The following is a 23981-nucleotide window of genomic DNA, read 5'->3' on the forward strand; positions in this document are numbered from 1 at the left end:
ATTATAGTGACTTTCATTGTAAACTATTTGTGAATATGAGATTAGAGAAGTGAGTTTACCCCAAGACACTTGTTTTCCTTGTGTAACTTGGAGTCAATTGAAGACACTGTCTATTCCTGTGGTTGGTAAGTGCCGTTATAAAAATAATTGTTTTTTCAAAGTACATCTGGTACTATGAGCAATGTTTATAAAGTAGGATAGATTATTCTTGTGTGTGTTGATAAGCCTAAATTTTATTATTTGAAAGAACTGACCTCTGTGATTTTCTAAATTGAAATCATCCTTTTTTTAAATTTTTTTTTCATTTGTTAAATATAGTTTTATTTTTTTTAATTTAATTTTATTTTTAAACTTTACAATATTGTATTGGTTTTGCCAAATATCGAAATGAATCTGCCACAGGTATACATGTGTTCCCCATCCTGAACCCTCCTCATCCTTATAACATTTTCAGCCTCTGCCAAAGGCATGTCCTATGATTTATAGTGTTTTGTTTGGATTGTTTTATCAACATGCTGCCAGATCAAAAGCCGTGTTTGCTAGCACCCCTCCTCAGGTACAGAAAGTTAATCAGGCATGCTGTAACCTTTGCAGTGTGGCCTTTTGCCTGTAAATGATTCCTGATGCATCTCAATCACAGGGAACAGCAAACTTTCACCAGGAACAGATGGCGGAGTGACTTCAGCCATTTGTGGCCACCTTAGGTTCATCCAGGGGAAATTGAAGTCCATCGAAAATTGATCTGTGATGCTGTTGTCCATATCTCACTCACCTTGGGTGGGTAATTCTGCTGATAGAGGCAGCAGCACCAGCAGATGGACTTCTCTGGGTTCGTTTCTCTAGGCAATTACAAATCTGTTGCTAAAACATACAGCTATCTAGCATTTTGATATCTCTATGTGGCAACACTTCTGTTGACTAAAACAGATGCACAGCATGAGAGTTTCAAGTTAAGTTTTATTTGGGATGAAATGAGGACTGCAGCCTGGGAGACAGCACCTCAGATAGCTCTGAGAGACTGCTCTGAACAGGTAATGGGCCAAGGTCGATATATAAGATTTTGGTGAAGGGGGAATTCAATGCAATCAAGTGCTTACTTTATAAAAGGTTTTCTGCTAGTATGAGTAATTGATGTCATTATGAAGGGATTTAGTGCTTTTCTAGATACAAGGAGATGCAAGGATTGGAATCATGAAATCAGTTCCTGAAAATATCTACCAGATTCCCTGGAACACAGAGTGTCTCCCTCTCCACCCTGAACTCCCTCAGGGGTGTTGAAGGCCAACAGCTGCAGCAACACAGGGGTCAATCACCACAGAGGCAGACGGTAAATGCCCTTGTTCTTCGGCCACTGGCATGCTTTGGGCAAGTGTCAATTTGTAGTTGACACTTCCTATCAGTTTATGATCATGAAAATAGAGGTCTGGTCCCCTCACTCTCCCCACCCCAGACTACCCTAATGGGCATGCTTTTGTATTACAAAACAGTTTCTGTTTTTCCTTTTAAGAATATTCTTAAAGAAGAAAACACAAAAACCAGGCAGAAACTGTAAAAGCAAAAGCCGCAAGGTTTCAATGGGAAAAGTGATTCCTTGGTTTCCTTAAAGCCTTGACATGTGTTTTCATAGTTGGTTGGTTGCAGTGGAGCTTTGAAAGTGAAAGTGTTAGCCGCTCAGTCCTGTCTGACTCTTTGCTACCCCATGGACAGTAGCCCACTAGGCTTCTCTGTCCATGGAATTTATCAGGCAATTACACTGGAGTAGGTTGTCGTTTCCTCCTCCAGGGTATCTTCCCGAACCAGGGATGAAACCTGCATCTCCTGCATTGCAGGCAAATTCTGCATCTGAGCCACTTAGTTAGTATGAGCCAGTTGTTGAATCTCAGATCCCATTGTATATATTTTTAAAAACAATGCCACAGACAGGTTAGTAAATCTAGTAGCCATTTCTGTGTAGAAATCGCACAAGCGAGTATTGAAACTGTCATAAAAGGTGTTGTTTCCTATGAAAGTAGGATGTAGGTTTATTTTATAATAAATTATAATTTATTGAGTTTCTAAAAGAAAGCAAATTCTATTAATAAAATAGAAACTGCATTTTTTAAAAAGTAATCAAGCACTGTCCTCTCAGGGGAATGCTCTCCTGTGATATATCTTTTCCCCCAACATACTCAGACATTATTCACATTTTTTATTTTTTTATTTTAATTTAATTTTATTTTTAAACTTTACAATATTGTATTGGTTTTGCCAAATATCAAAATGAATCCACCACAGGTATACAGGTGTTCCCCATCCTGAACCCTCCTCCCTCCCCATACCATCCCTCTGGGTCGTTCCAGTGCACCAGCCCCAAGCATCCAGTATCGTGCATCGAACCTGGACTGGTGACTTGTTCCATATATGATATTATATGTATTTCAATGCCATTCTCCCAAATCATCCCACCCTCTCCCTCTCCCACAGAGTCCAAAAGACATTTTTTAAAAAGCTAACAAACTTTCAGTGACTTTTTCACAAAACTAATGCCATAGTTTTATGCTATATTGAGGATGTATTCAGAGAAGGCACTGGCACCCCACTCCAGTACTCTGGCCTGGAAAATCCCATGGACAGAGGAGCCTGGTGGGCTGCAGTTCATGGGGTTGCTAGAGTCGGACACGACTGAGCGGCTTCACTTTCCCTTTTCCCTTTCATGCATTGCAGAAGGAAATGGTAACCCACTCCAGTGTTCTTGCCTGGAGAATCCCAGGGAGAGAGGAGCCTGGTGGGCTGCTGTCTGTGGGGTCGCACAGAGTCGGACACGACTGAAGCGACTTAGCAGCAGCAGAGGATGTATTACTGTCTCTTTATTTAAATATGATAGCACTCCCAATTTGATGATTTTGAGTTGTATTTTTATTGTTTAGTCACTAAGTCATGTCCACTCTTTGTGACCCCATGGACTGTAGCCCACCAGGCTTCTCTGTCCATGGGATTTTCTAAGCAAGAGTACTGGAGTGGGTTGCCATTCTTTTCCAGGGGATTCTCTTCCCAACCCAGGGATCAAACCTGCATCCCCTGCATTGGCAGGTGGGTTTTTTTATCATTGAGCTACAAGGGAAGCCCGTTGTATTTTTAATTTACGATAACTGATACATTCACTTTCTCTTATTTTCATCATCATGAACAGAATTTTATGAGACAAATGCCCAGACCAAGGGACAAAGTTAAACAGAGTCTATTTACATAATAGAATTTATGAAATCCATTTTGTGCCAAGTTGGTAACTTGAGTAGATGGCATAATATGTCAAATGGGCAGTTAATTATTCTATGAACATTTTTTAATGGGAGTTGTTTCTCTGCAAATGCAATGAGACAGAATGTTCTGTAAGTCAGAAAGAGAATCTAGCTTTGAATACGGTTAACACTCCTGCAATTAAGAAGAAAAACTTTCAGGCACATCAGTGAATTAGCATGAATGCAACTGAAATCCTTTGCTCATTCATATTCAGCTAATAATTAGAGCAATAAAAATTAAAAAGTTATCCTAATCTGACTCATGTTAGAAAGCATTTTTAAAAGTTGCCCGAAAAGCTAATTCTGTATTTCAGCCCCAGTTATTGAGTACCTACAAGGGCCAGCCCTCATCTTTATGGTGTGCATGTTTGAATTAGTCACTCAGATGTGCCTGACTATTTGTAATAATATGGACTGTAACCCACCAAGTTCCTCTCCCCATGGACCTGTGTGCAAAGCTAGGAGAAGACACACCTCCAGGATGTCCTTGTCCTGCGCCATGAGCAGTGGGAGCAAGCAGAGCACAGGCTAGAACTAAACCATCACTCACCCCAGGCACTAGTACCCCGTGTGCTCTGAACAACCTATACACTGCTGTAAGGTCCTAGCACATACTACACCTAGGAATTGGATGTTCAAGGATGAAGAAAATATATCACCTAGGTCCTTAGAAGAAGTGCTGGTGTGAAAAGACAGACACTTAATAAATAATCACACAAATGAATATGCAATTACAAAGGTGCATTAGATGCTTTGAAAAGAAATACAATCTGAGAAGATGACTGGAGAAGCTTAATTTCTATTGAGACATCAAAGTAGTCTTCTCTGTGGAAGTGATGTTTAAGCTGAGAACTGAAGCATGAGTCATAGGTGAGCAGTGAAATGTGGGGAGGAGAATGGGGAGAGGAAATATTCTGTTATGACGTTCAGGTGGGAACAAAAGCTTGCTTGTATTTCTGGAGCTGAAAAGGAGCTTCTGTTCCTGGAGCACAATGAACAAGGCGGGAGTTTTTTTAAGCAAAGATCATGCGGAATATTTGAGTGCTTGTTCAGAATTTTAGGCTATATTATAAATTTAATCGTCAGACTCTGAAGGATGTTAGAGGAGGAAAGAATGTGATCGTATATGTGTTGAAATAAAATCACCCTGGATTTCATGCAGAAAGTGGCTTGGAGTAGGGACATAAATGGAGAGAATAAAGGGATTTTTGCAGTAGTCTAACAGATCTTGAGCATGGACATAATGCTGCTTAGTTTTAGAGGCTGGCCTGGGTGATGGATTGATTTTAGAAATGCCAGCCGTTGACCTTGTGAGGGATTGGAGAGATGAAAGTTCAAGTTCCAGCGTGAGTTATTAGCAGCCATGTGCTAAGTCACTTCAGTCATGTCCAACTCTTTGCAGGTCTGATAGACTGTAGCCTGACAGGCTCCTCTCTCCATGGGATTTTCCAGGCAAGAATACTGGAGTGGGTTTCCAATTCCTTCCCCAGGGGATCTTCCCGACACAGAGATGGAACCATGTCTCCTGCGTTGGCAGCCGGATTCTTCACCACTGAGCCACCTAAGAAGCTCATACATGTAGGCATGCTAAGTTGCTTCAGTCCTGTTCGAATCTGTTAAACCATATGGACCATAGCCTGCCAGGCTCCTCTTCCCATGGGATTCTCCAAGCAAGAATACTGGAGTGAGTTGCCATGCCCTCCTCCAGGGGATTTTCCCAAACCAGGGATTGAGCCCTTGTCTCTTATGTCTCCTGCACTGGCAAGTGAGTTCTTTACCACTATCACCACCCAGGAAGCCCATGAGCAGCCATATGAATTACCAGTTAAGGCTGGAGAGATCACTGGAGGAGAGATGGATTTGGATATCATGTCTTCTCATGGAGTTGTTTGTAAAGTGTGCTCAAAGATCTTTCAGGTAGGCACTTATATACATGGGACTGGCCCTTAAGAGAAGTATCATTTAGAGATATGCCAGTGAACTTTGCTAATACCTAGGTGAAATTTCAAGCCATGGACATTGATGAGCTTACCTCCAAAATGAATTTAAAGTAGAAGAGTCAAAAGATAGAGCCTGAAAAGTAATGGGCTAGCCAAGAAGCTTGTTCCAGTTTTTCTGTCAGATGGTATGGAATAACCGCAGTGAACTTTTTGACCAAATCAATTCTTCATCTAAGAGGACTGAGAAAATCCAGGAGAGCATAACACCACAGAGACAAAGGAATGCAAATGAGCTTCAACTCATCATCTATACTGAATATAGGTGTCACATAAATAAATGCCCATTGATTTGCTAAGTTTAGGTCATGGGCGACCTGAGCAAGAAATATTTTATTACACTGGGAAGAATGAACAGAGAAAGGGAGTAGAAAGCAACATTTGCTGTGAGAAACGTGGCTTGTTTAGTTGTTAAATTGTGTCCGACTCTTTTGAGACCTCATGGACTGTAGACCACAGACTCCTCTATCCCTGGGATTTTCCAGGCAAGAATATTGGAGAGGGTTGTCATTTCCTTCTCTAGGGAATCTTCTCTATCAAAAAATAAAACCCGAGTTTCCTGCATTGTAGGCAGATTCTTTACCACTGAGGCATGAGGGGAGACCAAAGAGGATTAGAAAGACTGAAGAGAATGTGACACCCATATATACATATATGTATACACACACATATATGTATGTACGTATATAGATACAAGTCCTTTATCAGATATATTTTAAAGCATATTCTCCAACTTCATGATTTTAATTCCCTTATAAGTGTTATTGTTTCAGATACTGTTGTATGCTAAACAATTTTTAATATACAGAAAACTTAACAATTTGCCTTTAATAAATTATCTTTTCATTCAGTTCAGTTCAATTGCTCAGTCACGTCTGACTCTTTGCGACCCCATGGGCTGCAGCACGCCAGGCCTCCTTGTCTATCACCAACACACGGGATTTACTCAAATTCATGTCCATTGAGTCGGTGATGCCATCCAACCATCTAATGCTCTGTTGTCCCCTTCTCCTCCTGCCTTCAATCTTTCCCAGCAGCAGGATCTTTTCCAATGAGTCAGTTCTTCACATCAGGTGGCCAAAGTATTGGAGTTTCAACTTGAGCATCAGTCCTTCCAATGAATATTCAGGATTGATTTCCTTGAGAATGGACTGTTTGAATCTCCTTCAGTCCAAGGGACTCTCAAGAATCTTCTCCAACACCAGTTCAAAAGCATCAATTCTTTGGCGCTCAGCTTTCTTTATAGTCCAACTCTCACATCTATATATGACTACTGGAAAATCCATATATTTGACTAGATGGACCTTTGTTGGCAAAGTAATGTCTCTGCTTTTTTAATATGCTATCTAGGTTGGTCATAACTTTTCTCTGAAGGAGCAAGTGCCTTTTAATTTCATGGCTGCAGTCACCATCAGCAGTGATTTTGGAACCCCCCCCCCAAAAAATAATAAAGTCAGCCACTGTTTTCCCATCTATTTGCCATGAGGTGATGGGACCAGATGCCATGATCTTAGTTTTCTGAATGTTGAGTTTTAAATTACCTTTTTCACTCTCCTCTTTCAGATTCATCAAGAAGCTCTTTAGTTCTTCACTTTCTGCCATAAGGGTGGTGTCACATGCATATCAGAGGTTATTGATATTTCTCCCGGCAATCTTGATTCTAGCTTGGGCTTCATCCAGCCCGACACTTTGCATGATGTATTCTGCATATAAGTTAAATAAGGAGAGTGACAAAATACAGCCTTGACATACCCCTTTCCCGATTTTGGAACCAGTCTGTTGCTCCATGTTCAGTTCTAATTGTTGCTTCATGACCTGCATACAGATATCTCAGGAGGCAGGTCAGGTGGTCTGGTATTCCCATCTCTTCCAGAATTTTTCAGTTTATTGTGATCCAAACAGTCAAAACCTTTGGCATAGTCAATAAAGCAGAAATAGATGTTCTTCTGGAACTCTCTTGCTTTTTTGATGATCCACCGGATGTTGGCAATTTGATCTCTGGTTCCTCTGCCTTTTCTAAAACCAGCTTGAACATCTGGAAGTTCATGGTTCATGTTCTGTTGAAGCCTGGCTTGGAGAATTTTGAGCATTACTTTGCTAGCATATGAGATGAGTGCAATTGTGTGGTAGTTTGAGCATTCTTTAGCATTGCCTTTCTTTGAGATTGGAATGAAAACTGACTTTTTCCAGTCCTGTGGTCATTGCTGCTTTTTCCAAATTTGCTGGCATATTGAGTGCAGCACTTTCACAGCATCATCTCTTAGGATTTGAAAGAGCTCAGCTGCAATTCCATCACCTCCACTAGCTTTGTTCATAGTGATGCTTCCTAAGGCCCACTTGACTTCACATTTCAGGATGTCTGGCTCTAGGTGAGTGATCACACCATCATGATTATCTGAGTCATGAAGATCTTTTTTGTACCATTCTTCTGTATATTCTTGCCACCTCTTCTTAGTATCTTTTGCTTCTGTTAGGTCCAGACCATTTCTGTCCTTTATTGAGCCCATCTTTGCATGAAATGTTCCCTTGGTATCTCTAATTTTCCTGAAGAGATCTTTCTGGTATTACAATTGTTATATGTACAAGGAGATATATATACACACACACACACACACATATATATATACACATATATATATACATATATATATACATATATGGAGAGGGAGAGAGAAGAGAGCAAGAGAGAAGCAGAGATAGAGAGAGCCTAATGTATATTTGTATATTGATGGAGAAGATCCATGATAAGAAGATAAGATAAAATTCAGGGGAAAGATTGAGTTGTCAGTAGAGGGACACCCCTGAATCCTTTGGCAAGGGAAGATCTGGAAACTCAGTGGAAAATCAGACTTTTGTCATAAAGAGTATTGCAACAGAAGAGTGAAAGAGAAGGTGGTTATGTGCAGCATTTTGCAGTAAGGACTTATTAGTGCAACCATAAAAGAGGTCTTTGTTGATGGAAAAAAGCAAAATCATCCAAAGAGAATAAGAGTAGGGGGACTCAATCAGAGGTCCTCAAAAGTTGAAGAAAGTTTTCCACTAGGTGTTGAAATGAAAAGGTGAGTGACACTGTCAGGGGATATGGGTGCCCCCAGAAGTTGGAGATCTTCAATCAGAAGATTAGATGAGTGTGATCCCTTAACAAGTGACCTGGAATGATATTCAATAATGACCGTGAGTTATGTTTAAATTTGTGTGTTTCCTTGTTATGACAAGTGGGTGAAGAATGAGGCAAATGTGTCTCAAGAAAATGAAATGGTTTGTGAATATCTGTCAATTCTGTAAAACCCTTGACTTATTCAAGGAGTGAAAATTATAGGGAAGTGACTAAAGGAAAATGAGTCATAGAACCCAGTGGAACTCAAAGTTGGTTTACCAGCACTAGAGAGAAGAATCTCAGGGGACGTGTACAAGTAAATATATCATTGGAAGAAAATATGGACACATTTTTAACCCTAATTACCTGCGGATTTTAAAATGACTCCCAGGGACTTCCCTGACTCACCAGTGGTTAAGGCTTCACAGGGGGCACAAGTTCAAACCCTGGTCAGGGAACTAAAATCCCACATGCCTTGTGGCCAAAAAAAAAAAAGTAAAACATAAAACAGAAGCAATATTTTAACGAAGTCAATAACATTTTTTAAAGGTCCACATAAAACATCTTAAACAAAGATAATTTGTACTGTCCTGATATCATATGATGAGAGGGCCGAGACTAAATTTGAGTCTCTCCCTATGATTTAGCACTCTGGGTGTGTGTGGATAGGATGAAGGGGAAGATTATATGACAGAGGGAGAGGACAAAACTGAGGAACCAAGGGGTTAGACCAATTGCCCACAGGGACATGAGCATTTTCTGTAGAGTTAGCAGTAACAGGGGTGGCAACAGAATGACGTGTCTTTGCAAGATGCCAGAAACTTCCAGAGTATTGTAGGAAGGGTCAAAGTAACATAGCTTCAGGGTAAGTTTCTCAAAAAAACGTTAAAAAAAAAAAAAAAGAAGTTGTTTATTTATTTACTGACTTACTCATAAAATCATGAGGAGCCATTGGTAAAAGAGTGTCATTGAGAAACCTCCAAACATGGTCATTCACTGGATGGGAGAGAATAAAAGGAAAAGAGCTACAGAAGGAAAAAAAAAAAAGTTCAAGTTTCTAAAAAGATCAGCAGAAAAGGGAATATGCTTGGAAAGATCTCGTGGCTACAGATACTATCACAGAGTATATTCTTATTTTGAGAAACTTTTTGGCTGTTTTTTTTTTCCTTTTCATTGAATACATTAAAAAGCAATGGCTAACAAGTAACCCAGTTCACTAGTTTCTTATAATTCTGATATATCCTTCAAAAAGAACCAGTAAATATTAAGGCATCAAAAAGAAACGTTAGATCAAGCTGAATAATTGTGACCACTTTTAATTCTGCTGGTTGTGGATAAAATTCTATATCTGAGAACATATTTTTAAACATTTTTATTAAAGTATCAGTTCAGTTAAGTTCAGTTACTGTCGTGTCCGACTCTTTGTGACCCCATGAACCGCAGGCATGCCAGGCCTCCCTGTCCATTACTAACTCCCGGAGTTTACCCAAACTCACGTCCATCAAGTCGGTGATGCCATCAAGCCATCTCATCCTCTGTCATCCCCTTCTCCTCCTGACCCAAATCCCTCCCAGCATCAGGGTCTTTTCCAATGAGTCAACTCTTCACTGCTGCTGCTGCTAAGTCATTTCAGTCATGTCCAACTCTGTGTGACCCCATAGATGGCAGCTCACCAGGATCCCCCATCCCTGGGATTCTCCAGGCAAGAACACTGGAGTGGGTTGCCATTTCCTTCTCCAATGCATGAAAGTGAAAAGTGAAAGTGAAGTCTCTTAGTCATGTCCGACCCTCAGTGACCTCATGGACTGCAGACTTCCAGGCTCCTCCGTCCATGGGATTTTCCAGGCAGGAGTACTGTAGTGGGGTGCCATTGCCTTTCTCCCAACTCTACACATGAGGTGGCCAAAGTACTGGAGTTTCAGCTTCAACATCAGTCCTTCCAATGAACACCAGGACTGATCTCCTTTAGGACTGACTGGTTGGATCTCCTTACAGTCCAAGGGACTCTCAAGAGTCTTCTCCAACACTACAGTTCAAAAGCACCAATTCTTCAGTGCTCAGCTTTCTTCACAGTCCAATTTTCACATCCATACATGACCACTGGAAAAACCATAGCCTTGACTAGACGGACCTTTGTTGGCAAAGTAATCTCTCTGCTTTTGAATATGCTATCTAGGTTGGTCATAACTTTCCTTCCAAGGAGTAAGCATCTTTTAATTTCATGGCCGCAGTCACCATCTGCAGTGATTTTTGAGCACCCAAAAATAAAGTCTGACACTGTTTCCCTATCTATTTCCCATGAAGTGATAGGACCAGATGCCATGATCTTCGTTTTCCAAATGTTGAGCTTTAAGCTGACCTTTTCACTCTCCTCTTTCACCTTCATCAAGAGGCTTTTTAGTTCCTCTTCACTTTCTGCCATAAGGGTGGTGTCGTCTGCATATCTGAGGTTATTGATATTTCTCCTGGTAATCTTGATTCCAGCTTGTGCTTCTTCCAGCCCAGTGTTTCTCACGATGTACTCTGCATATAAGTTAAATAAGCAGGGTGACAATATACAGCTTTGAAGTACTTCTTTTCCTATTTGGAACCAGTCTGTTGTTCCATGTCCAGTTCTAACTGTTGCTTCCTGACCTGCATATAGGTTTCTCAAGAGGCAGGTCAGGTTGTATGGTATTCCCATTTCTTTCAGAATTTTCCACAGTTTATTGTGATCCACACAGTCAAAGGCTTTGGCATAGTCAATAAAACAGAAATAGATGTTTTTCTGGAACTCTTTTGCTTTTTCCACGATCCAGCAGATGTTGGTATTTTGATCTCTGGTTCCTCTGCCTTTTCTAAAACCAGCTTGAACATCTGGAAGTTTACAGTTCATGTATTGCTGAAGCCTAGCTTGGAGAATTTTGAACAGACCAAGAGCTGACTGTGGATCAGATCATGAACTCCTTACTGCCAAATTCAGACTTAAATTGAAGAAAGTAGGGAAAACCATTAGACCATTCAGGTATGACCTAAATCAAATCCCTTATGATTATACAGTGGAAGTGAGAAATAGATTTAAGGGACTAGATCTGATAGAGTGCCTGATGAATTATGGACGGAGGTTCGTGACATTGTACAGTAGACAGGGATCAAGACCATCCCCAAGAAAAAGAAATGCTAAAAAGCAAAATGGCTGTCTGAGGAGGCCTTACAAATAGCTGTGAAAAAAAAAAAAAAAAAAAACAGAAGCAAAAAGCAAAGGAGAAAAGGAAAGATATAAGCATCTGAATGCAGAGTTTCAAAGAATAGCAAGAAGAGATAAGAAAGCCTTCCTCAGCGATCAATGCAAGGAAATAGAGGAAAACAACAGAATGGGAAAGACTAGAGATCTCTTCAAGAAAATTAGAGATACCAAAGGAATATTTCATGCAAAGATGGGCTTGATATAGGACAGAAATTGTATGGACCTAACAGAAGCAGAAGATACTAAGAAGAGGTGGCAAGAATACACAGAAGAACTGCACAAAAAAGGTATTCATGACCCAGATAATCACGATGGTGTGATCACTCACCTAGAGCCAGATATCCTGGAATGTGAAGTCAAGTGGGCCTTAGAAAGCATCACTATGAACAAAGCTAGTGCAGGTAATGGAATTCCAGTTGAGCTATTTCAAATCCTGAAAGATGATGCTGTGAAAGTGCTGCCCTCAATATGCCAGCAAATTTGGAAAACTCAGCAGAGGCCACAGGACTGGAAAAGGTCAGTTTTCATTCCAATCCCAAAGAAAGGCAATGCAAAAGAATGCTCAAACTACCGCACAATTGCACTCGTCTCACACGCTAGTAAAATATTGAAGTATAGTTGATCTGTAATTTTGTATTAGTCCCTGCCGTAAGCAAAATCACTCAGTTATACACATATATGCATTTGTTTTCATATTCTTTTCCATTATGGTTTATTCCAGGATATTGAATGTAGTCCCCTATGCTATAGAATAGGACCTTGGTATTTATCCATCCTCTGTTTACTAGTCTGATTCTCAAACTCCCAGTTCTTCTCTACCACACCCACCTCCCCAACAGCAACCACAGGTGTGTTCTCTATGTCTGTGAGTGTTTCTTTATTAGGTTCATTTGTGCCATACTTGAGATTCCACATATAAGTAATATCATACAGTGTTTGTTTTTCTCTTTGTGATTTTCTTCACTTAGTATGATAATCTCTAGATCCATCCATGTTGCTCCATCTGAGCACATAATAATAATCAATGCTGAATACAATATTCTGTATAATTCCGTGATACATGACCATGGAGAAGAAAGTACTTGAGTCATTTAACATGTAACCTGCGTTGGCTGGCAGCACAAAGCCACACAGATAGTTTTTCTGTCCTGATGAGGACTTTGGGTCCACTGCAGCCCTGCTCTGGCAGTGGTGAACTATCCGCACTAGTTTGACCTTACTGACATTGTGCCCATCCGATAAATTGCAGAATTATTTTGTTAGATCTATGCAAATGAATGGATAACATTTTACAGCTTTTGAGAAATGTCTTATACATCTTTTTAGAAGTTTGTATGTCCTCTCCAGTTTTAAATGTCATTAACATGATTAAAATATACTAGATTTTCATATTCCATGTGCCACATCTTAGGGATACATAGAAATTATTTTATGATTGTTTATTACTTTGCCAACAAAGGTCTGTCTAGTCAAGGCTATGGTTTTTCCAGGAGTTAGGTATGGATGTGAGAGTTTGACTATAAAAAAAGCTGAGTGCTGAAGAATTGATGCTTTTGAACTGTGGTGTTGGAGGAGACTCTTGAGAGTCCCTTGGACTGCAAGGACATCCAACCAGTCCATCCTAAAGAGCTCAGTCCTGAGTGTTCATTGGCAGGACTAATGTTGAAGCTGAAACTCCAATACTTTGGCCACCTGATGCAAAGAGCTGAGTCATTTGAAAAGTCCCTGATGCTGGGAAAGATAGAAGATGGGAGAAGGGGACAACAGAGGATGAGATGGTTGGATGGTATCACCAACTCAATGAACATGAGTTTGGGTAAACTCCAGGAGTTGGTGATGGACAGGGAGGCCTTGTGTGATGCAGTACATGGGGTCACAAAGAGTTAGAGACGACTGAGTGACTGAACTGAACTGAACTAACTGATTTACAAATATGAGCTTCCCTGGTGGCTCAGCAGTAAAGAATCCACCAGCAGTGCAGGAGCTACAGGGGGTATGGGATTGATCGCTGGGTCAGGAAGATCCCCTGGAGGAGGATACCATAGGATAATTATTTTACCTTGCAGTTCTTCCTACTACCCTTACGATGTATTATTTAAACATAGATGACTTGGTTAATCAAAGTTTGCCTTCATTTTACCATTATATACAACATAAATGTATATAAATGTAAACTATGTAACATGAGGTTTTAATAAAATAAGGAAATGCTACATAAAAGCCTCAAATGCATTCCCTATTTCTGGAAATGGTGGATTTATTCAAATTAATTAAAAAGTTATTTGTTTTACTGCTGCTGCTAAGTCACTTCAGTCGTGTCTGACTCTGTGCGACCCCATAGACGGCAGCCCACCAGGCTCCCCATTCCTGGGATTCTCCAGGCAAGAACACTGGAGTGGGTTGCCATTTCCTTCTCCAATGCATGAAAGTGAAAAGTGAAAGTGAAGTCGCTCAGTCGGGTCCGACCCTCAGCGACCCCATGGACTGCAGCCTTCCAGGCTCCTCCGTCCATGGGATTTTCCAGGCAAAAGTACTAACTAGAGAGGGGTGCCATTGCCTTCTAGTTTTTATCATTTTGGTTAACATATTAGTTGTCTATAAATTTATGAGAAATACGAACTTTTATGTATTATATGTACATAATATAATATGTACATTATTGTATGAATAATTCAGTGTAATTCTGAAAGGAAGGGTTTTTTTTTTACATTAAACTTTGTAAACCAATCAAGCAGAATCATCCAGGTTAAGAAGCATCTGTGGAGAGCCATCTGGAGCTGTAAATTCAGAAATGTAAGCCTCAGTGGAAATTGTTCATTTTCAGAAATTACCCAGATCTTTGATTAATGGCAAAGGTGTACACACACACACTTATAAAAATACAAAGAGTACAAATTAGAAAATGTAGGAGAGAATATTTTTCCCATTTCCAAAAATCACACCTGTATTCTTGATCTATTCATATTAAATATTAGGGAAAATTCAATTACTGAAATTACTTAGAGAGTTTAACAGTAGTATTTTTAGTATCAAGAAACTTAAGACATGGAAGTTTACGACAGGATCCAGTTTCAGTGAAGGCTGAGCTAAGAATTTGGGGGCATAAAACAAGATAAACTTTTATGTAAGAAGTAAGGAGGTCCAACCAGTCCATCCTAAAGGAGATCAGTCCTGGGTGTTCATTGGAAGGACTGATGTTGAAGCTGAAACTCCAATACTTTGGCCACCTGATGTGAAGAGCTGACTTATTGGAAAAGACCATGATGCTAGGAAAGGCTGAGGGCAGGAGGAGAAGGGGATGACAGAGGATGAGATGGTTGGATGGCATCACCGACTCAAGGGACATGGGTTTGGGTGGACTCTGGAAGTTGTTGATGGACAGGGAGGCCTGGTGTGCTGCAGTTCATGGGCTCGCAAAGAGTCGGACACAACTGAGCGACTGAACTGACTGACGGACTGAACTTTTCAAATGGACTAGGTAATTCCTCTTTAGAAATTAAAGGATATTTTTATTTACGCTCATTGCTTTTAAATTTCTGTCTCAAACTAGGAATCAGGTCACCCAGAGCTATGAGATGCAGTGAATGATAAAAACAAAGTTATGTGGATAATGTGCCTATTTAGTTTTTCCCATTTCCAAAAGTGTCTCTTCATTACAATTTAATCAATATACTTCTAAAACTACATCTCAGTTAAAATACTCAATAAATAATAGTTAAAATGATTAAAAATGAACTAAGATTTTCATCATTATGGTATACTTTATGGATTTTATAAAGTGTTAATAAACCAGAAAGTAAAAACTTTTTAAGACTTCTGAAATTGAAAACTATAGTTTGCAAATAAAGTGTTTGTAGTTTATTATTTAATTTTTAGAGTATACTATTCAAATCAGAACTAAATATAGATTTGGAACATTAATTGTAGCTCAGACAGTAAAGAATATGCCTGCAATCCAGGAGACCTGGGTTTGATTCCTGGGTCGGGAAGATTCCCTGGAGAAGGAAATGGCAACCCACTCCAGTATTCTCGCCTGGGAAATCTCATGGACAGAGGAACCTGGTGGGCTACAGTCCATGGGGTCACAAAGAGTCAGGCAGGAAACTGAGCAACTTAGTATGCGTGCACACTTCCCCATTAGCAATAATAATTCTTTCTTTATTTGATCCTCAGTACCTTGTAAAATAGATGAGTTAGTATGTCTATTTTCAGTGACATGTCCCCAAAATTAGACTCTGTTCAAGCACATGAAGAAATTGCTGTGAATATTTATAGGTTTCCAAATGATTGAGTTTTCATTCTTCTGATAATTACTGTGTAAGTGTTCTGTAAACTGCCAAGTGTTATGCAAATATTAGCTGCTGTTAGTAGTTAGGCTCTTCCAGAAGACATTTCCAAGAAAAGGTGAAAATATATATGCTCTAATATATGTAGCTCAGCAGGGAATGAGGGTTATCTTGCACTTCCTTGAGGGAACTCATTGGTACTCTCATGCTCACCTTTGTCACCAGCTTAGAGTCTGTCACTCTGCCTGAACAGCAGAATTTCAAGAAGATTAAGGCAAATGGGGACGATTTGTTATCATTTTTCAAAATGTAGTCCCAAACATCCTAGTTTTTTAAGGTATGATATCTTGTGTTCTAAGTTGTATGTACATATATACATATATATGTGCTTATTTCTTTTTGTAAGTAATTAAATGAATTAATTAATTTTTCGCTGTGCTGGGTCTTCACTGCTGCGTGGCCTGCTCGTCAGTTGCTGTGCAGGCTTCTCATTGAGGCGGCTTCTCTTGCTGCAGAGCAGGGGCTCAAGGCCATGCAGCCTTCAGTAGCTGGGGCATGTGGGCTCTGCAGTTGCAGCTCCCAGGCTCTAGATTCCAGGCTGAGAGTTGTGGTACACAGGATTAGTTGCTCCGTGGCATGTGGGATCTTCCAGGATCAGGGATTGAACTTGTGTCTCCTGCATTGTCAGGCAGATTCTTTACCACTGAGCCACCAGGCAAGCACTGTCTGCTTACCTCTTGATGGGTTGTGTCTTATTTTATGGTTTATTTTTAATGGTCACAATATATTTCATATACATTCTTTCAATTAACCACTCTAGCAATCAAATGAGATAATATGAAATGATAGACATATGGCCAAGGAGAATAGCTCCTACAACTTAAGGCATGCGAAGCTGAAGCTCAGAGAGGTAGAAAATTGTCTATCACCATTTAGGTCATGTTAAAAAGAAAAAAAAAAAATAGAAGCAGAGGCAAAATTTTTTGCTTCTAAGTCCTGTTTTTTTCTCACTGTGTCATAGCTAATCTCAAAAGATTTCCCAATGTCTTTGGGAGATGAAGACATTCACTCTGTAATTGTGAGAATGAGAGAATGACCCACATGATAAGATAAAAATGCAAATCTATTTCCTTTACAAACATAATTTAAGTACAGAATTGCAGCTTTGTTTAACAATTTTATGATGAGTGCATTATGAATTGAAATTGGAACTCTATGACCTGGGTATATGCCAAGGGTATTAACCATTACGTTCATAGGCAAAAAAAAAAAAAAAAAAAAAAACTTTAAATATTCATGGGCACAAAAGAATAAACAAAGCTGAAACATCATCTCTCTGACAATTGGACATTTTTTTGTTGTTTTGTTTGTTTGTTTGTTTGTTTTATTATTTTATTTTTAAACTTTACATAATTGTATTAGTTTTGCCAAATATCAAAATGAATCCGCCACAGGTATACATGTGTTCCCCATCCTGAACCCTCCTCCCTCCTCCCTCCCCATACCATCCCTCTGGGTCGTCCCAGTGCACTAGCCCCAAGCATCCAGTATCGTGCATCGAACCTGGACTGGCAACTCGTTTCATACATGATATTTTACATGTTTCAATGCCATTCTCCCAAATCTTCCCACCCTCTCCCTCTCCCACAGAGTCCATAAGACTGTTCTATACATCAGTGTCTCTTTTGCTGTCTCGTACACAGGGTTATTGTTACCATCTTTCTAAATTCCATATATATGCGTTAGTATGCTGTATTGGTGTTTTTCTTTCTGGCTTACTTCACTCTGTATAATAAGCTCCAGTTTCATCCACCTCATTAGAACTGATTCAAATGTATTGTTTTTAATGGCTGAGTAATACTCCATTGTATATATGTACCATAGTTTTCTTATCCATTCATCTGCTGATGGACATCTAGGTTGCTTCCATGTCCTGGCTATTATAAACAGTGTTGCGATGAACATTGGGGTACACGTGTCTCTTTCCCTTCTGGTTTCCTCAGTGTGTATGCCCAGCAGTGGGATTGCTGGATCATAACGCATGTCTATTTCCAGTTTTTTAAGGAATCTCCACACTGTTCTCCATAGTGGCTGTACTAGTTTGCATTCCCACCAACAGTGTAAGAGGGTTCCCTTTTCTCCACACCCTTTCCAGCATTTATTATTTGTAGACTTTTGGATCGCAGCCACTCTGACTGGCGTGAAATGGTACCTCATAGTGGTTTTGATTTGCATTTCTCTGATAATGAGTGATGTTGAGCATCTTTTCATGTGTTTGTTAGCCATCTGTATGTATTTTTTTTGAAAGCCTTAAGAAAATCACTGGGTTAAAATGAAATAGTGTCCATACAGACATATTCTACTAATTTTCTTATTGCTAATGAAAAAGTGATGCTTCATAAAAACGGTCTGTGTTGAATTTTAGAAAGAAGCTACCACATCTGCAAGGAGATACGAGACCTAAGTATAAGGTGAAGCTTCAGAAAAAAAGAAATAAAGAAAAATGTAATATATATACAAATATAATGGCACTGCATAAAAACAATACATTATATCAAAAATTAATACACCTTTGAGTCAGTCCTAATGAGGTAGATGAGCCTAGAGCCTATTATACAGAGTAAAGTAAGTCAGAAAGAGGAAAACAAGTACTGTATATTAACACATGTATATGGAATCTAGAAAGATGGTACTGATGAGCCTATTTGCAGAGCAGCAATGGAGACGCAGACAGACTTGTGGACACAGTGTGGAAGGGAGAGGGTGGGATGAATTGAGAGCATAGGATGCAAACATATACATTACCAGGTGTAAAATAGATAGCTGGTGGGAATTTGCCGTGTGACACAGGGAGCTCAACCCAGCCCTCTGTGACAGCCTAGAGGGGTGGGATGGGGTGGGAGGTGGGAGGGAGATTCCTGAGGGAGGGGGCATATGTATACCTGTGACTGATTCTTGATGATGTATGAAAGAAACCAGCACAATATTTCAAAGCAATTTGCCTCAAATTTAAAAAAATAAGTGAAATTAAACAAACAAAATTAAATAGTGTCTAGTCAGCACAGAAGATCCAAGATATACTTTCCATGTAAACGTAAATACTAAGCACCCCACTGGCTTAATGATGAGATGAGAAAATTGTGATAAAAAGTTAAAATGCTGAAAAATTATATATGACAATAGTAAATATTATGATTCTATCAAATAAATATAGCAACAGAAACCTACTCAGTAAAAGCATGAGGATGAATAAAAAGGAAAGGCCGACTCATTTGACCTGAATCAAGAATGTACATCTATCTTGGGAGAATAACCAGTTTCTTCTCAGTATATCTCCACTTCCCTGCAAAACAAGCATTGATTTTTATCTGTGAGGTTTTACAAATTAATTCTGTTGATATCTTTCACTCCATCTCCTAGATGGTGAATTATTTCATTCTGGATTTGCACATTATCTGCATCAAATTTTTACTTCTTATATTCTAACACAAGATGAATTACCTCAATTTAATGATATTCGTGGTTCTACTGTGGTTTATTGTTCCTTTGGTTTCCATGTTTGTTTCAACAATGTCTAAAACCATCGTGAAAGGAAACAATCAGTATTGCCGGCTGCTGGACATGGCTTGACAAATAAATAGTTTGTGTCCCAAGGACAGATATTTCATCTTATAGTGATTCAGCATTCTTGTCTCTGAAATTCACTTTCAAAGGGTCACATTTGTTCTCAATTGTGACAGTGTATTACCTGACTATATGTTATGTGAGAAGCGTTTGAAACTCCCAGTGCCTGTCACACTCCAGATGAATGAAATCAGAATTTGGGAGAGTAGTGCAGTGGTATTGGAAAGAAAAAAGTCTTAGTTGATACTTTGTGCAGACTTGATTAAGAACCACTGCTTTTAGAGACAGAAAGCCATTAGTTTCAGTGTCTTAAGTGAGATTAAAACAAGCCCATAAGATTTCTGAGTGTCCAAAGTTATGAGCAACATTTTAGAAAATGGGATAACTGTTGGCAAGAATGTAGTATCATGCATAGCATATTCCAGCCAAACTAAGTCTTCTTAAAACAAAACTCCTCAAGAGATATTTTCCTGATTAGAGCAAAGAGATAAATTTGATGAATCACCGCAAAAAAAACAAAAAAAAAAAAAACAAAAAAAACAAACCTAATATATTAAAAAAACTTTAAAAATATAACTTATAAAGGATTTAATTTGGTGATAAAAGATTTAACCAGATGTAATAGCATCCTATTTGTGAATATACATGGCCTTTAAATGGAGCAAAGAATACCCATATTTTTAGTCAATTTTTCACATTGCTGTCATGACATGTGTGAAATAAACAAGAAACATTTTTGAGACCAAATTCAGTAATTCTGTGTTTTACTGGTATGCTTCTAGTAAAAACTTCATTTTACTTCCTGAAATACATTTTTATCAAGTTCGGTAAGAATTCTATTAGCAGTTGTCTGGAAAACATCTGCAATATATAAATCAATCTTAATTAAGTTAAAGTCACTGTGCCTTATTTTTTTTATTTGGTGGAATCCATGAAAAGATTCTAGGTTCCATTTGATGACATAGAAAAATCCCAAAGCTTCAAATACCAAGATGATCCTGCTAAAGTTTCCTTGAGTATCTTAGCTCTTCCCTCCATAAGCTGACTGATATATGTCCTGTGGAGCTGACAACCATGTGCAGGTGGTGTTAATGATGGTGATGGTCATGATGGTGCTGCTGGTGGTAACGGTGGTGCTCAAGAAGATGAGGATGACTCCTACTTTCACACCGACCATGAAGGTTCTATCACTTATAGTGCAACACATAAAAAGGATGCTTTATCAGATATGATAATAGAAAGCTTAATTAAGCTTTACAATAATGTTTTCTATGTTGTGTAACTTTTTTGATGCTTCTAATACTGTAAATGCTGTCAAACTGTATCTTTGTATGAGAAGATGCTAATATAATCTGCAACACTATAAAGCACAATTTCTTTTGAGATATTTTTTGAGGATAGCAATTTGGCTTGCAATATTTCAGGTATAAACTTCAGAAATTAGTGAACATTTTATTCTGCTGAAAGACATTTCGTAGTTGGGAATGTTGTCAATGTTTATCTAGGTAGTTTATTCCTAGCCTTGGCTTGAGCCTAAGGGCTTGGAAGGGCAGTCAGTGAGAAGTAATTGACTTGTCCTATAGGACTAAAATGGAGAAGGCAATGGCACCCCACTCCAGTACTCTTGCTTGGGAAATCCCATGGATGGAGCAGCCTGGTAGGGTGCAGACCATGGGGTCGCAAAAAGTCGGACACGACTGAGCGACTTCACTTTCACTTTTCCCTTTCATGCATTGGAGAAGGAAATGGCAACCCACTCCAGTGTTCTTGCCTGGAGAATCCCAGGGACGGGGGAGCCTGGTGGGCCACCGTCTATGGGGTCGCACAGAGTTGGACACAACTGAAGTGACTTAGCAGCAGCAGCATAGGACTAAAAGGGGCTTCCCTGGTGGCTCAGAGGGTAAAGCGTCTGCCTGCAATGCAGGAGACCTGGGTTCGATCCCTGGATCAGGAAGATCCCCTGGAGAAGGAAATGGCAACCCACTCCAGTACATTTGCCTGGAAAATCCCATGGACAGAGAAGCCTGGTAGATTACAGGCCATGGGATCGCCAAGAGTCGGACATGACTGAGCGACATCACTTTCACTTTTACTTCATAGGACTAAAAGAAGTGAAAAAAGGAGATTGGATTTAAAGGTACAAGCAACCCGGACTTTCCATAAAAGAGAACATCCTCCTCGTTAGGAAACCCCAGTCTAAAGTCAGGAGATAAGAGGATAGTTATTGGGGATATTCAACTAAAGGCCTCACCTGTTTGGACTGTGTAATGAGATTCCTGCCATACCTGAAGAGTTGCTTTGGACAACATCAAAGGTCTCTTTCATTGCTAGAGTTCCATAATTAATGATAGAAGATAGGCAGTTTGGATAAGATGTTCTAACTATGTAAAAATACAGTGATGCACTTTCTTTGACATATTGCAATAATTATTACTCCTGTGTTTTTAATACTTTGTATCTGAAAGATAGAAAAGAGCCTCAGGTTTCACCCTTTTTTTTTTTTAATCCTTTGGTAGGATTTCATTATAGACAGAAACCTAAGCAGAAATTAGTCAGAGATTAATTTTGTTATTATAGATACAACTTGTATGAAAACTCTGTCACCAAATAGCATTAAGATTTTATTTATAGTGCTGTGGGTAAAAGTTGAAGGTGGAAAGTACAATTGTAAAGGAGAAACCAGGAGAGGCCAAAACAAAGATATGATATTGTGATTTATAAGAAATACATGTTTGATCTTCAGATGACCAAAATATGTTTCTCAGATATATTTGATCTTCTGTGGTTCCTAGTTCACAGTTCCCAAAACCCTTGGAATTTCCTGAAGGATGAGACTTTTAATGAGAGCATCTTTTGTTATAATATTTGTTCTCTTGTCCTCAGTTCCTGAAATGAGTGTCTTGTTATTCATAATGAGCTCCTTCCCACCACAGCTGAGTTCCTGTTAACAAGGTGACATTCTGAACACAGCTAAAGCTGGGGGTGCTGGTTGCAGAGGGACCAACTGTGATTAGATGGCTAGAAATCTCTCAGAAGGGCTGATGCTGAAGCTCAAGCTCCAATACTTTGGCCACCTGATGTGAAGAGCCGACTCACTGGAAAAGACTCCGATGTTGGGAAAGATTGAAGGCAGAAGGAGGAGACAAAGGATGAGATGGTTGGATGGCATCACTGACTCAATGGAAATGAGTTTGAGCAAGCTCCAGGAAATAGTGAAGAACAGGGAAGCCTGGTGTGCTGCAGTTCATGGGGTCTCAAAGAGTCAGACACAACTTAGCAAATGAACAACAAAGCAAGTAAAATGTTTATCTGAGCCCTGTGCACTGATCTGACAAATTAGCTAACCCCAAGGAGGGGATTGTGGGGTCTTCCGATTTGTAGCCAACTCCTCTGAGTACAGGTGACAACATGAACCTGCATCTGATGTCTGAAGTCCAAGGAGGGTTTCTCCAGTATGTATCCAGGGAGTTAGGAGCCCAGGTGCCCACCGGGCCTAGGGATTGGCATCTGAGTTTGGGACAGTCTTGTACCCTTCTCCTTGGGAGCTGAGGTTCTCTCCGGTAGACAGTGTCAGAACAGACTTGAATTGGAGGAGTGCAGCTGGTGTTTGGAGACTTGTTTCTTCATGATGTGGGGAATCACTCCCCCAGCTCACCATGAAACCGGGTCTCAGAATCAGCCCTTTTAATAGGAGGTGCAGTCTGACATTTCAGCCCTCTCTCTGGTAATGATCACAGCCTCTTGGAGGTTTGGTTTCAGAAGTAGTGATGATAACTGTTACTGAAGTAGTCCAGGGAGGTGCTTTGTAGGCATCACACTATTTGCTTGTCACAACTCTTTGTAGCCATTGTCTTGGTTTGACAGAAAGAGAAACTGAGACTTAGATTTAGCAAGTACCTTAGCTGAAATGACATCACTAGGAGTGAGAAAGGGGGATAGGACTCCATGCAGTCCATCTCTGCCGCCATCATCTGCAGGGCTCCCACCTCTGCATCTACACGCCATCCCTCTGACTTCCCAACATGACTACATTGAAAATGAGGTCCGGCTGGCTGTCAGGTCTGCTATATTCTGTGTGTGCATGGTGATTATGGAATCACTTCACCATTCCATTTTCTAAATTTTATATAGAGTACATTTAATTTAAAATGGTGTATTAGTTTCAGGTATATAGCAAAGGGATATATATATATATATATATATATATATATATATTTCAGATTCTTTTCCCATTTAGGCTATTACAGAGTATTGAGTAGATTTTTTTGTTTTACATAGTAGGTCCTTGTTGGTTATGTATACATATACATATAGTCATACTATATATATATATATATATATATATATATATATATATATAGTCATGTGTATATATTAATCCCAAACTCCTAATTTATCCCCATCCCCCACATTTCTCCTTTGGTAACTATCAGGTTTTTTTCTAAGTCTGTAAGTCTGTTTCTGTTTTGTAAA

At 39.4% G+C, this 23981-nt stretch overlaps 1 protein-coding gene across 1 annotated transcript in view; it reads left to right on the forward strand.

The window, feature by feature from the left end:
* Positions 1 to 23981, forward strand: part of GALNTL6 (polypeptide N-acetylgalactosaminyltransferase like 6) — a 1476265-nt gene that overhangs the window by 411683 nt on the left and 1040601 nt on the right. The window lies entirely within an intron of this gene.

The sequence above is a fragment of the Bubalus bubalis genome, chromosome 3, assembly GCF_019923935.1.
Source record: "Bubalus bubalis isolate 160015118507 breed Murrah chromosome 3, NDDB_SH_1, whole genome shotgun sequence".
Classification (NCBI taxonomy): Eukaryota; Metazoa; Chordata; class Mammalia; order Artiodactyla; family Bovidae; genus Bubalus; species Bubalus bubalis.